The sequence below is a fragment of the Sinocyclocheilus anshuiensis genome, unplaced genomic scaffold, assembly GCF_001515605.1.
Source record: "Sinocyclocheilus anshuiensis isolate Anshui unplaced genomic scaffold, SAMN03320099.WGS_v1.1 scaffold1034, whole genome shotgun sequence".
Taxonomy (NCBI): Eukaryota; Metazoa; Chordata; class Actinopteri; order Cypriniformes; family Cyprinidae; genus Sinocyclocheilus; species Sinocyclocheilus anshuiensis.
Window position 1 is genome coordinate 103,171 of NW_015538015.1, and position 13,746 is coordinate 116,916.

A 13,746-nucleotide genomic window follows, 5' to 3' on the forward strand; every position below is an offset into this window, starting at 1 on the left:
CCTATTTTTCTTTAGGCTTATTTTACAAAAGCACAAAGATTTGTTTTTATTGTGAATGTACACAAATAAAGGCAAACCGTTTACAATTCCGATTGTCTTTGACTAAAAGGAGTAGTCTCTTCCACTGTTAGAAGGAAAAAATTCAAGTGATTGCGCCGGCACCGCATGCGCACGCACACAGTTAAGCTTTGCTTGACAATGCAGCCTGTTCATTATCATAATACAATACAGTCAGTCAAACATATGGAAAAAAAAACTATGTAGTAAAATCTGTTTAGCTGTTAAGGCTGTGTTTACCACTTTACCGCCGTGATGTAAAACATTTTGTTTTACGTGGATATTGGAACGCGAGAAGTACATAATAAATAATAATTTGCCATTCAAATACATCACGAATAGGAAACATTTGATTTTGTATAAACGTGCGATTAGTAATGGCTTAAATGAACGACTACTAGTAACTAGATAAAATCTTTAGTGGGGGACAGCCCTATGAAATACCCTCTATCTCCGTTAAAGTTTTAAAGCATTTCCATAGTCGTATAAATTCCGCTTTCAGAACTGTCACGTCCGTATGATTTTTCCTCTGAAACACAAAAACGAAAATTGACTAAATTTATATTTTATGATTTGTGAATGGCCAACTCTTCTCCATTCGGTAGATATTGTTGCTTCTGGTTTGTGCATTGTAAATCTATTGTCGTCTACGGATGCTTCATATTAAATCATATGCATGCATGTTTGCCTCATTGCTGATGACTGATAAAGGTCTACTGCTGTCAGGCTTACTGTATCATAACATTTTAGAAATGCATTTATTCTAATAACATTTTAGAAATCGCTCTGTGAGAGCTTACTGTGCGCTCACACCGCCGCCGTCGAGAGCGTCTAAGTGGCCGGAAGTCATTCATTTTCAATGTGAGCTGGCGTCGAGCAGCGGCGCGACTTGGACGTTGAGGGCGTCGAGGAAAGTTGAAATCAGGTCAACTTTATGGTAATGAGCAATGACGCGGCTCGGCGGCAACCAATCGGAACGTAGAAGTATGAATTCGTTTTGGCTTGTCGTTTATATTGCTATAGCTTCTTATAGCCTATTTTAAATAATTTAATTGTTTTCTAAATACTGTTAATTGAAAGGATTTGTTGTGGCGTGAGGGGAACTAACACTAGCTATGTTTACAGTGTTTATTATCATGTTTGTAAACATTTTGCGTCGGCATTAGGTCTATTTCTAAATGAAATAATAAAATGCGACACATTATTTTATACGCGCGACTTGGACGTTGAGGGCGTCGAGGAAAGTTGAAATCAGGTCAACTTTATGGTAATGAGCAATGACGCGGCTCGGCGGCAACCAATCGGAACGTAGAAGTCCACCGCTTGAGAGGATTCCAGAGAACGCAGTCCTGTAAACTTTGGTTCCGACCACATTAGTTCCGAAGCAAAATGGAGGAGAGGATGATTATTGCTGTGGTGGGTTTCCCAATAATCTATGACATGTCCCTGTTTGCATAGAGGGACATAAGTAAAAAAAAAAATGATTCGTTGACCAAGGTGTTGGTGTTTCTGGTGAGTTGCTGATGTGCATTAACGTTATAGTAATAATAATCTAATGACATAATAAATAATAGTATAATAGTCCCAGTTCACTTTTAAACCTTTAAATACATTTTCCTGATTATACTTGCATTAAGTAATGTTTATACCTGATTAAGTAACATTTTCAATGCAGGACTTTTACTTGTATCAGAGTATTTTTACAGTGTGGTATTAGTGCTTTATACATTATGAGGTAAAGGATCTTATACGCGACTTGTTTTTTTTTCCCCTAAAAAACATTTTTTATACGCGTAGCGTATTTTAACCAAGCAGCAAACAGTTTTAAATATTTGTATAAATTACTGAAAAAATAAATAGGCCTAATTAAATGACTTTTTAAACCGTTTAACTGATTGTATTAATCAGTCAAAATTCTTACCATCGGTTAACCGGTTAAAATGAACATCCCTAATTTGTACAATAGGCCTATTATATATTTAGAATATTTTACTTAACCTGTTTTGTATCTTAGTTATTTAATGCATACACATGTTGTTGGCAGGGCGGCCAGAGCGATTTTTGACGCTCTCGACGGTGTGAACGCACAGTTAGCGGAGATAGCATGCACAGGCGGACTGCATGACAGCTCACCAAAACTATTTTAAATGTTGTTCATTGTCAATATTATCTTGTTTAAACATTTTATGTGTTTCAAATTACTCTTGTCGCTATCTGTGCTGCATTGCATGCAGAGTGCAAGATTTTGTGTGTTCGGCGCGCATGCTGTGGGGTTATCTTTTTTTTGTTTGTTTACATTTTTTTTCATTACACCTTGTTTGGTTTAATTTTGTATCATAGTAAAATAATTAACTTTGTTATGCAGATGCAAAAAGTGAATCTGCGGTCTTCGCAGTCTATTTTATAAATATTTGTACTAGGGATGTCCATTTCGGTTATTTAACCGTTAACCGACAATATTATTTTAAATTCGAAGTGAATTAAATTAGAAAGGATAAGTGTCTGTGACCCGTTAAAAATACTAACATTTGTTTCCCGGGGATTAATTTTAAATGCGCAAAAAGCAGCAAACAACAGAACATGAGGATTCACATGGTCTTCATATCACATCACGCACCTGCAGTGCTTCTGCGAGTGGAGAAAAACATAATAAAGCTAGGCTATAGGCCTATATATATAACGATAAATTGGCATATACGAGAAATATATCATTTTTGTGCTGCGCGAAAGGAAACAGACGGCAGAAAAATCCTATTTTTCTTTAGGCTTATTTTACAAAAGCACAAAGATTTGTTTTTATTGTGAATGTACACAAATAAAGGCAAACCTTTTACAATTCCGATTATATTGTTTTCTAAATACTGTTAATTGAAAGGATTTGTTGTGGCGTGAGGGGAACTAACACTAGCTATGTTTACAGTGTTTATTATCATGTTTGTAAACATTTTGCGTCGGCATTAGGTCTATTTCTAAATGAAATAATAAAATGCGACTTATACGCGACTTGTTTTTTTTTCCCCTAAAAAACATTTTTTATACGCGTAGCGTATTTTAACCAAGCAGCAAACAGTTTTAAATATTTGTATAAATTACTGAAAAAATAAATAGGCCTAATTAAATGACTTTTTAAACCGTTTAACTGATTGTATTAATCAGTCAAAATTCTTACCATCGGTTAACCGGTTAAAATGAACATCCCTAATTTGTACAATAGGCCTATTATATATTTAGAATATTTTACTTAACCTGTTTTGTATCTTAGTTATTTAATGCATACACAAGTCATTAAAGCAATTTTTCAGCGGCATCCGTTTAATCTTGATCAACAACTATGATCAACGAATTGGAGCGGCGTTGGTCAGGTAGATCATTTTAAAACGTCAAATAGCCTTCAATTTATAGGTTATAACTGCACCTGTCTCGGATGTAGACTGGTGAGGATTTATTTTAATGTGGATTCCAAACTCTAGCGTTAACCTACAGGCTATAAATGCGTTATATTTTTAGCCCATGTTCAAGTGTTTGTACGGAATATTAATGCGCATAAATGAAAAGGAGGCGCCCGCACAATCACTTGCATTTTTTTTCCTAATAATGAAACAACTTAAATCAATTCGAAACTGATTTTATTTATGTAAATTCATAACAACAAAACGTTGTGTTTTTGTAAAATAACGGAAACAAACGGGATGCGTTTCTGCCGTCTCTTTCTCCAAAAAGAACCAAAACTCAGCATGTGTGTCTCACATAGAGAAATATATCTATAGAAAGGTTGAAATGTCTACTTTTAAATGAACCAATTAAAAACAAAATTAAATACTCCCTGATTATGTATGAATGTTGCATTTCTCTCTAAAGGCGCGTTCAGATAGGCTACTGTGGAGATGAGTCAGCATTCAGCACTGTGAATTTCATCTTGCAGCCAGCAAGAAAACTTTATTTAAATAATAAAGTTTTAAATATTTATTAATATAGAATTCAAATGTCTAATTTTTCTATACATTAATTATCATTAGGCTACTTTTGCCTGTGCTTTGTGGCAAACTTTATACGTGTGCTTGAGCGCGGAATATATTAAAGCTCATTATGGATTAGTAGGCCTATTGATTTAATATAAATAGCCTAATGGCTTAAACAAATGACTGGTTAATTAGAACAATCTTTAGTGGGAGGCAGCCCTATTAAATACCCGCTAAATGTCTCTGTTAAAGTTTTTAAAGCATTTTTATAGGCGTTTTCATAGTCGGATAAATTCCGCTTTCAGAACGGTCACGTCCGTAACATTGATTTTTCCTGTGAAACACAAAAACGTTAAATTGATATTTTAAAAAAATGTATATTTTATGCTTTGTAAATAGCCAACCCTTCTCCATTCGGCAGATATTGTTGCTTCTGGTTTGTGCATTGTAAATCGCAGAAAGTCTACAAAATATGTTGTCTCCCAGCAACTCGTGTCTTTTTTTGTCACGTCCGTAACGCATGTGTTTTTCCCTCATTTAAAATATAAAACGGGTTTATAGACTGCTACTTTTCTGATGTCTGGACTTTATTTTAAGGGGTTTAGAAAAATATAAAGAGATGGTTCAATATATTGGTAATAAATATAATTTATGAGAACTTATATAAGCTGAATAAATAAGCTTTCCATTGATGTATGGTTTGTTAGGATATGACAATATTTGGCCGAGATACAACTATTTGAAAATCTGGAATCTGAGGGTGCAAAAAAATCTAAATATGGAGAAAATCGCCTTTAAAGTTGTCCAAATGAAGTTCTTAGCAATGCATATTACTAATCAAAAATTAAGTTTGAATATATTTACAGTAGGAATTTTACAAAATATCTTCATGGAACATGATCTTTTCTTAATATCCTAATGATTTTTGGCATAAAAGAAAAATCAATCATTTTGACCCATACAATGTATTTTTTGGCTATTGCTAGAAATATACCCCAGCGACTTAAGACTGGTTTTGTGGTCTAGGGTCACATATATAATAGTAATTATGTAAGGGATAATCAATGGCTTGCCGTGCATTAAAGGATTTTAAATGCAGAAGCAGAGGCAAAGAACCACCCGATGCGAAGCGGAGGTTGCCTCCACGAATTGCATTTAACATCCTTTAATGCACGTCAAGCCGATTATTATCCCTCTTATTCCATGGTCATTTGCCAAGTTATAGACAAGTTAAAAGTAGTATTGCTCTATGTAGCGCAATATTTGACAGAATGAGTAAAAAATGACGGTTATTTTCGTCAGTTACGGCTCGTTAGCTCTAGCATTCTGCCCACTTCAAATCAGACACAGATGAAATAGTGCAGTTAGATCGCATATATTTGAATGAATTATAACATTTATTTAAATTAATTATCGATCGTTTGTTCGAGAGAGAGAAAGATGACAGTTGTGTGTGTGAATTAACTGCGTCTGTGCGGAACAGATTTTACCTCCTCGTTGCTGAGGAATATAATACAGTGATCCAGTAATCACTAAGCCGTTTTATTAATAAAAGTCACGGGGCTCCTGTGTTTGCGTAGGTTTATAAATGATTTACCTTACAAATCTGATTAAATGGTGCATGTTGCATTCCCAGATGATTGTTATAATAAACCCAAACTCACAGCAACATGCAGAGATGGAGTTTGAGATGCTCCACGCATGTAAATGATAACAGTTCGTGTGGAGCAACATTTACTGTGTTCAGAGCCGCTCTGAGATGCACGTATATAACCTACAGGCATGTAAATAATTAAAATGCATATATTATACCAGCATTGCATATATTTATTTAATTGAATCATAGCATTTGTGAATTCATAATAGCATTATGATTTTTAAAGGAGTTTAAAATATCACGCAGCCTTGGAAGATGGTCTAATAAAGATTTTCATGGATTCTCGTCTGTGAAATGCGCCACTTCGGTTTTTTTCCGATTACTCAACGCGGGCAAAATGCAATCAAGGATTTTTTAAAAATAGAGTAGTCAAATTGAATCGAGGAATCGCAACAGCCCTACTTTGAATTAACATGAACTAACAATGAATGACTGTATTTTTATAAACAGATTAATAAATACTGTAATGTATTGTTCATTGTTCGTTCATGTAAGTTAATACATTAACTAAAATTAACTAATTGAACCTTATTGTAAAGTGTTACCACTAAATCTTTGCAACTGAAATCCTTTGCAACTGCAAACCAGGTCATTTTATGTCATGGCTGCATTTACACTGCATGGTTCAAGTGGCCCAATTCCAATTTTGTTTCCCTCCCATGTGACAGATCGTGTATGGCCCACGAACGTGTAAGCAGGAGAAAAGCACATGGATTCCGATATTCTCAGTAGAGCCTGGCCGATATGGTTTTTTTGAGGGCCGATACCGATATTAGGGAGTAAAAAAGGCAGATTCTGATATACTTTGTGTATATTATAGTACAGTACCAGTCAAAAATTTGGACACTTTCCCATTCGTGTGTCCAAACTTCTGACTGGTACTATATATAGAATGCAGTATATACATAAACAGAATATACATAAACACATTTTTTGCAATGATCACTCAAATGTGGTGATGAAACACTTATAATGACGTGACAAAGATATGTAATGGAGGCAGGGTATTTAACAATTTAACAATACTTAAATACTTTGGATTTATTGTCCAAAATGAGTCTGACATCAGTGCACTGAACAGTAAAGTTGAAATTTATTCAACCTTTTCAATTAAATTCCATTTACCTTTATTCTGTTGAAGTTTTTCACTTCGGATCATTCATTCATGGATTTGTGCTACGCAACTGTTTTCACACGCAGACGGAACATACTAGAGAAGTGTAACATAATATACCTCTGTACATAAATACAATATAAATTCACATCTCGGGCACTTTAATGTCCTTTGAATGTAACATGTACGTTCCCTTCGAACTGGAATCATGGCAGAATATCCTGTGAAATCCAGGCACTTACGGTCGAATAGGACAAACCTCTAAAGTGGTAAAAGACATACAAAATGTGCAGAGCTAGGGTCGCGAAGACCAGGATTAAGAACTGCTGCTTATAACATTGTCTCACCAATGTAACGCTAAATCACCATTCAACGGACTCAAGCCACCACCGCACAAATTAGTTAGCAACTTACCGTTAAGACACCGCTTGAATGCTGCTGCCTGAACAAGACCTCCTTACTGAAGTGAAAGAGTTGGCTGGTGTCTCGCGAACGCGGCGGCGGATCTCCACCAAATTCGGGGATCCCTTCAGCTCGAGGAGCCCTCTCGAACGATGCTCTCCGTGTGTCGGTAGCCCCCCGGGATCGCCTGATCGGTCGCGACATTGACCGCACGTAACTCACGGACCCCGGGGGCTATCGACGCGGGGGTGGTCTCATTCGAAAGGGGGCCTCAAGACACACACTTGATTCAGCGTTCAAGAGGGCTCCTCGAGCTGAAGGGATCCCCGTATTTGGTGCCGGTCTGCCATGCCTTTACGGAAATATGGCCTTTCAAATTTTCAGTGGTATTACATACACTTAAGCTTTAAAGGGGTCCGATTATGCTTTTTCACTTTTTCAACTTTAGTTAGTCTGTAATGTTGCTGTTTGAGCATAAAAAATATCTGCAAAGTTACAAAGTCCAAAGTCCACTTCAAAAGGAGATATTTTATTTAACAGAAATCACTTTTCAAAAACTACAACGAATGACTCGTTTGGACTACAACACATATTTTCCGGGATTTGTGATATCACAAATACCGACGAATGGGACAAGACTTGGTTGAGCTGCACTAGAGAAGGCAACGAGTGTTCACTATGTCGGAGACACGCTAGTTTTTCCCAAGGCAGACGAACTTAGAGTGGTTACAATCATCCGGGTTTAAATCGCGCTCAAATTGATTTGATTTTGATGCAATATTTACACTGACGCTCGCAGGCGGCTATGGTAAGGGGCATGACATTTCCTGAACAGGCGCCGAGTGGTGCCAATCACAACACACCAGCTAACCAATCACAGCACATTTCGTATTTCAGAAGGCGGGCCTTCATTTAATACAGGAACTATTCGAGCCGTTCATGCCAGACTGAGGAGAGAGGTGTTGTAATAATGTAAAATATGTGAAAAATAATGTGTTTTTCGAACAACCTAGTATGAGAGCCTGTTCTAGTACACCCCCAAAACAAAATCTAGACTTTGTAAAAGAGCATAATAGGACCCCTTTAAAGCATTTCATCCAGATCGCCAGTAGCAAACAATGGACTGTGCTGGACAAACTATGTAATTACACCATTTACAAGCATTTTATCTGCGTTTTATGTTCTGTTAAAACATTTTCATATCGGCGGCATATACACTGATACCGATATATCTGCGACAGGCTCATATCGGCCGAAGAAATCGGCAAAACGATATATCGGCCGGGCTCTAATTCTCAGATCGGTTTCAGGCCTCATTCATATGTGGAAATAAATCTGATATGAATTGGATATGTGCATTTGCACCTGTGTTGTAAGTGGACAGATCAGATATTTCCCTGTTAGTGCGAGTTGCATGTCACATATTTTTGAAACCGCTCACAGTACAGATATATCTATTACAAATGAAACATCTCTAGTTGAATAGCAAACTTTTAATTTTGCTCATTTGTGTTAAATAAGAAGCGATTTGGCGCTGAAATTTATTGCTTTTAAAATCATGCTGAGTGCTTGGCTCGTGCACAGACGCGTCAATCTATTGCTAACTGTTGTGGAGGCTCAATCACAAAAGTAAAATGCACACAAACATGTCCCTGCTCTTGATATACAATCACTGATGAACACATTTGGTTTTAATGAGGAACAAAATTACGAGGGCAGATTAGAACCCAGAACTGCTAACATGCTTAGCACAAGTTCAACCGTTAGATCCCTAGATGTTTATTACAGAGGATCTGTGTATATAATCATTCTTGTGAAGAATCTGTACTAATTCATGATTTTGATGCAAGGATGAAACTATCGCATTAAAAATGTTTCTATGACTTCTGTCAAGTTAAACTCATTGTGTTCATATTCGTTATTCATCTGCTTTTCTATACATGGTATGCTTTATTAATAAAGTGTGTGCAGAGTTTGGTCTTTTAATATCACTGTCTAATGCATTGAGCCACATTATGCATTGTTCAAGTTAAGCCAGTGTAGTGTAAATGCAGATATCCGATACTGGTCACTTTTAAAAGGTGTAAGCGGGTCGTCAAAACCCGATAATAAAAAATCAGATAATAGTAAAAAAATCAGATTGGGGCATCCAGACAGCAGTGTAAATGTGGCCAAAGAATTGGCTGTCACTCAGTGATGCCCTCTGGTGGTTGGGAAAAGCAGTATTTTCACTTGAACACTCCTGCAATTTCAAATTCTGTGAGCAATATATCAGTGATTGTGATGCTTCAGTTAATGTACAGTCAGATATGATTTAATAGTGGCAGCGTTGATCATACATAATATGATGTGCCTTATCTTGGACCAATGTGTTAAAACAGTTTTAATCTTTTCTCCAAAGACATGGTTTGATAACATGTGCCGAGCAGGCGAGTGTAAGATCAAACCTTTTGATGGCGATGACTACACCTGCATCACGTTCCAGCCAGACCTTGCAAAGTTTAAGATGCAGGCTTTGGATAAAGATACTGTCGCACTGCTGACTCGACGAGCGTATGACATCGCTGGGTCCACAAAGGGTGTCCGTGTCTTTCTTAATGGCAAGAAGCTGCCAGTGAGTAGATGACTGCTTTTTGCCCTTGAGTTTTCTGTTTGTTTATGTCACTGTATCTTCTGCCTACGTTTAATTTCCTTTATCTTTTCAGATTAATGGTTTCCGTAGCTATGTGGACCTGTATCTAAAGGATAAGGTGGATGAGACTGGTTCTCCCCTGACAATAGTCCATGAGCTTGTGAATGAGCGCTGGGAGGTGTGTCTTACCCTTAGTGATAAAGGGTTCCAGCAAGTCAGCTTTGTAAACGGCATTGCCACGACTAAGGTAAACATCTTCAGGTTTGCGATATAGCATTATGGTCGCATAATATTTCAAACCTTTCCAAAAGGCTTGTGTACAAACTGGTATTAAAGGGGTAATTCACACTAAAATGGATTAGCCTCCTTTACTCCTTTCTTTTAAAAGTCTGTTCATCCAAAACTTTGATGCTTAAAGTTCAAAAATAGGTTGTAGTAATAATCCATATGAATTGAGCGGTTTAATTTAAGTCTTTCAAAGAGACATGACTGTTTGTGATTTAGACTTATTAACATATAAATGTTGATCAACAAGTATACTTACAGCTCATCAAAGCTTGACGTGAGAGAACAAAACCCACTGGTTCTTGCGGAAGCTCAAATGTGCATCCTTGACACATGAGAACAACTTTCTCATGCGTCGAGCAAGCTTGTTTAAGCAATGTGAAAATGTCCATTTCTACTAGGCAAAATCTCTTTGAGCATAGTTTTACATAACATCAGCGGCGCCGTGCATGTTGCCCAAAGATCTTTTCTTCGTACGGTGACTGAAAAATGTAGAACATCTCTTCGTAAAAAAAATCCTTTGCCGGCTATAACTGTATGAGCTAACAATAATGATAATGACACAGAGGAAAGATATACTTGCCTTTTCCGCCCCCACCCGATGAACAAAGACACTGATATCCACTCAAAATCCATCTGAACATTAACTGCATATTAGCATAATAAGAATGTTAACATCCATTGGTGTGGATGCTATAGTATTTTTTCATAGGGGCTTTAACTGGGTGACTATCTGAAAAACCATTAAATGTTGTTAACCTGTAAACATGGATGGACATAACTTTCTCAGAAACTGTAAGTTTACAGTGGAGAGTGCTTTAAATATGATGATGTGTGTTTCAGGGTGGCAGACACACTGATTATGTTGGAGACCAGATTGTGTCCAAACTGATTGAAGTGGTGAAAAAGAAGAACAAGGATGGAGTGGCCGTCAAACCTTTCCAGGTACATCCAGATGATCAGCAAACCATACACATCTCAAGGATTATGGCACTCTAATTTTGTGATCTGATGTAAAGTGCTGGTTGGACTCTGTGTGCAGGTGAAGAACCACATGTGGTTGTTTGTGAACTGTCTGATTGAGAACCCCAGCTTTGACTCTCAGACCAAAGAGAACATGACCTTACAGCAGAAGAGTTTTGGTTCCACCTGTCCTCTGAGTGACAAGTTCATTAAACAGGTGAGAAATGTGACCCCTAAACCATTTAGAATTGCCTGAACCATGCAACAATGTCTACAACAACGTTACGTTATATCTCAATTAGGGATGTAAAATTTCCATGATTGATCGTCGTTTAAATTAACGATCAATTAATCGTTAACTTTAATGCAGCAAAATGCGTCTATTGCAGCAGCACGCATTCACCGGCATGACAGGATGTGCAAAAGCCACAAAAAAAACCCTGCTTTCTCACCCGAATTAAAGGGGTTTTAGTCTGAATAAAATGCTAGTAGCAGGATTGTAAAATGAATAGATGTGATTATGATAATTTGATAAAATGAAGAGAGCGCGCCGTACGTTTGAGATAATTTTACTTTGTTGACTGTTTCCTATCCTGACACGGAGATCGCTGAACGCGCCTCTTTAAATGGTTTCGTGGTGCTCGTTATTGTATTTTAAAACACTATTGCAATGTTTTCAACTGACAAGGCATTTAAAATAAAATTATCCCAAACGTAACTGGCGCGTGTGGCTGTGCTGCGCAGTCAGTGAACCGCTTCCATCAGGATCCTGCTGCATCCTGTTCCGGAAAATGTCAGATTTTAAATTTTTACATTCCGGTAGGCCTGTTTGTTTTTAAAAATCCAGCGTTTACAGTGCATTAGATCATGACAGTGCATGCTTGCGTGCATACGAGACAGAGCGAGAGCGGGTTTGGCTAGATGTACTGTATTTGGAGCTTATTACTCACGTCTCATTCGGCACAAATCCAAATGTTTCCATATTCGCAATGTATTTGAATGTTAAACTATTATTTATAATGTAAACTAGGCTTGTACTTTACACGCATTCGCATATAGACGGAAAAGATCATCCTCTTCACATGAGCAAAAAAGTCCTTGGCATAACAGAAGAGTGGACCGGTATACTACGGTCTATTTAAACTGACCAGTGTAACCTTTTATATGTTTGGTTGACTGTATTTTATTTTGATAATGAACAGACTGCGATGTAAGCTTGAATTGCTAGAATATGTGTGGTGTGTGCCCACGAGGCGCCGGTGCGATCGAACAGTTGAAACATAAAAAACGTGTCCCGCAGCCCTGCAACCTTCACGTAATTGTTTCAAATATGAAACAGTTATCTGGGGAAATGACTTGTTACTACATTTCTATTGCATTCCATGTTGAAGAACTTTGTGTTGTTTCTATTTTAATGTACTTTTAAAGTTTAAATCACATTAAAAGCTTAATTTGTAATTATGAGTGAATGATGATGCATTTATATACCGTCACTCACAGCCGCTCACACGTGTTTTGCGCATGAGCCGCACACAACCCAAAATTAAACTGCTTAATCGACCATCGATAGCTTTAATCGGTTGCATCTCTTATCGACAATTAATCGATCATCGATTAATCGTTGACATCCCTAATCTCAATCTTTTAGTTGAAAATGTGTAAAAAAAAAAAATATATATATATATATATACATGAGAACAAAAGCATTCAAGCTCAAGCAGAGCAAATGGAAAAAAAATAAAGCAGACTGCCAATTACAGTACAGAACGTACATACACTCGAGTCAGCCTATGTCTATCCTGTTTGTTGTTTCACATGTTAATGTTGAGAAAAACAATAATATTCACATACTCAGGTGGGAATTGTCTCCTCAGTCTGATAACAATAAGAACGCATGTCGACACAGACTTTCCAGAGATACAAAGATAACGGTGTGATAAGCAAAGTTTCTTACAATGCTTTGTTTTCTGTTCTTAAACCACTCTTCCTTGAGGAAACTTAAAGGAAGCATATGTCTCAAGATCATTTGGCAGATAAGCTCTCTTCTTGGCTCACTCGAGGTACAGCTGTGCTTACCTGCAGTCGTGAATGCAGTGATGGGCAGCTGTCTTTCCTCAGTCCATCAGTTTCACTGATTAATTTGATCAAAAGTAATTCCAATTTGTAAGATCATTTTGATCAAAGTAATTCCAAACTTCATGAGGCAGACAACGACATTCTGTGATCAAATACTGTACAATCAACTTTATAACATGCTCCACAGCGCCACCAAGTGAATTTAGTATACCTGACTTTTAGTTTACGTGCTTGGGATTTATCATGGATTCCCTGCATTTATGGCCAGCAAAGCAACATGTAGTTAAATTAGTTTACTGTTGTAATTTTTCGATTAAAAATTACAGCTCGAATGTTGAGATGATTGACATAGTGATACCATAGCAATAGACGGGACATCTGTTGTCAATTATGTATGTGACCCTGGACCACAAAACCAGTCTTAAGTGTCAATTTTTCAAAATTGAGATTTATACATCTTTCGTGATGTGGAGGAGAGCGCGTTAAGTGCATGGGACGGACATTAGCCGAGCCAAGCGACAGAAAAATGGAGATGGCGGATAAAAAACAAAAGAGGAAAACGTCTGCGGAACGATAAGGCAAGAAGTAGGACCCGTGTAAA

General features: G+C 37.2%; 1 pseudogene; it reads left to right on the forward strand.

Annotated features, from left to right (window-relative positions):
- The window catches only part of LOC107678276 (DNA topoisomerase 2-alpha-like), a 53,122-nt pseudogene that overhangs the window by 13,336 nt on the left and 26,040 nt on the right, over positions 1 to 13,746 (forward strand).